We start from the raw sequence: 2,458 nt of genomic DNA on the forward strand, positions 1-2,458 counted from the left end.
AGCCAGATGTTATAGGGTTTCACTGAGTCTGAACAGAAAATCAGATAGCCTGCATGGATCCAACCTTGGCCCTCTGCATATACATAATATTTGTATGTTGTATATCTTGTTATTTTTGTGCGACTACTAGCAGATGGAGAGGAGCTGTTTCTGATGCTTTGGGGACCCTTGTCCTCCCACTGGCATGCCATATCTTAGATTAATATAAAGTGATGTGACATATCTTATTACTTTATAAAGCTGCATATTTATTTTGATTTCTGACTCTGTGCCTGTGCCTTCAATACTTTCACAACGATTTTCTGCTACTCAGTAAGGAACGCCTGCTATTTGGCACACATGGAACCAACACAGGCCCTGCTGATGGGCTTCTTTCATAAAGACTTTGAGTCTCACAGCACAAACCCCTCTCAGTCGGCCTGGGCACATGCCACAGGTGGACTTAGATGCTTTTCCAAATTTCTTGGTGTAAAGGTAAACAATCCTGATGCCAGGGGTTCCAGACAGCCTAGTTTTGTTAGAGGCTGTATTGTTGGAAAGCCCATGATGGTATGTCAATTGGCTCATATCCCTGGAGCCCTGCTTGCTTCTGTAGGGAAAGGGGGAAGGCATGGTTGGGAGCATGGGAGAGAACTGAGCTGGCAAGGAGGGACTTGAAGGAAAACATGAAGGGGAAACTGTGGTCAGGATGTAATATATGAGTGAATAAATTAGAAAAATATGAAATACGTTGGAAACACAGTAATACATAATCATAGGTTCCCTGACCTTTGAGGATTACAAGATAATTTGTTATAAACTTGTTTCCTTACAGAAACTTTGTAATTTTATGAGGCCCCACTTGTCAATTCTTGGTCTTAAGCTATTGGTGTTCTGTTCAGGAACTTTTCCCCTGTGCCCATATTATCAAGGGTCTTCCCCAGTTTCTTTTCTATTAGTTTCAGTGTGTCAGGTTTTATGTGGAGGTCCTTGATCCACTTGGAGTTGAGCTTCGTACAAGGAGATAAGAATGGATCAATTCACATTCTTCTGCATGCTGACCTCCTGTTGAACCAGCACCATTTGTTGAAAAGGCTATCTTTTTTTCACTGGATGTTTTCAGCTCCTTTGTCAAATATCAAGTGACCATAGGTGTGTGGTTGATTTCTGGGTCTTCAATCCAATTTCTTTGATCCACGTGCCTGACATTGTAACAATACCATGCAGTTCTTACCACTATTGCTCTGTAGTAATGTTTGAGGTCTGGGATACTGATTCCCCCAGAAGTTCTTTTACTGTTGAAAATAGTTTTACCTATCCTGGGTTTTTTGTTATTCCAGATGAATTTGAGAATTGCTCTTTCTAACTCTATGAAGAACTGAGTTGGGATTTTGATGGGGATTGCGTTGAATCTGTAGATTGCTTTTGGCAAGAAGGCCATTTTAACTATATTCATCCTACCAATCCACGAGCATGGAAGTTTTTTCCATTTTCTGAGGTCTTCTTTGATTTTCTTCTTCAGAGTTCTGAAGTTCTTGTTGTATAGGTCTTTCATGTGTTTGGTTAGATTTACACCAAGATACTTATGCTGTTTGTGGATACTGTGAAGGGTGTCATTTCCCTAATTTCTTACTCAGTCTGCTTATCCTTTGATTATAGAAAGGCTACTGATTTGTTTTAGTTGATTTTGTAACCAGCCACATTGCTGAAGTTGTTTATTATCTGTAGGAGTTCTCTGGTAGAGGTTTTTTTTTTTTTTTGGTCACTTAAGTATACTATCTTATCATCTGCAAATAGTGATAGATTGACTTCTTCCTTTCCAATTTGTATCCCTTTGACCTCCTTATGTTGTCTAATTGCTCTAGCTAGGACTTCAAGAACTATATTGAAAAGATATGGAGAAAGGGGTCAGCTTTGTCTAGTCCCTGATTTTAGTGGGATTGCTTCAAGTTTCTCTCCATTTAGTTTGATGTTCGCTACCAGTTTGCTGTATATTGCTTTTACTATGTTTAGATATGAGCCTTGAATTCCTGTCCTTTCCAAGAATTTTAGCATGAAAGTATGCTGAATTAAGGACATTGTCAAAAGGGCAAAACATCAACCAACAGAATGGGAAGGGATCTTCACTAACCCTAAATCCGACAGAGGGATAATATCTGATATATACAAAGAACTCAAGAAGTTAGAACTCAGAGAACCAAATAACCCTACTAAAAAGTGGGGTACAGAGCCTAACAAAGAATTTTACCATGAAGAACTTCGAATGGCTGAGAAGCACCTTAAGAAATGTTCAATATCATTAGTCATTAAGGTAATGCAAATCAAAACAATCCTGAGATTTCACCTCACACCAGTCAGAAAGGCTAAGGTTAAAAACTCAGGAGACAGCAGGTGTTGACAAGGATATGGAGAAAGAGGAACACTCCTCCACTGCTGGTGCTGGTGGGATTGCAAAATGGTACAGCCACTTTGGCAATCA

At 39.5% G+C, this 2,458-nt stretch overlaps 1 pseudogene; it reads right to left on the reverse strand.

Annotated features, from left to right (window-relative positions):
• Window positions 1-248: 248 nt before the first annotated feature.
• LOC127667105 (60S ribosomal protein L34-like) lies at window positions 249-612 on the reverse strand (annotated as a pseudogene).
• Window positions 613-2,458: the final 1,846 nt, after the last annotated feature.

The sequence above is a fragment of the Apodemus sylvaticus genome, chromosome 16 (genome assembly GCF_947179515.1).
Source record: "Apodemus sylvaticus chromosome 16, mApoSyl1.1, whole genome shotgun sequence".
NCBI lineage: Eukaryota > Metazoa > Chordata > Mammalia > Rodentia > Muridae > Apodemus > Apodemus sylvaticus.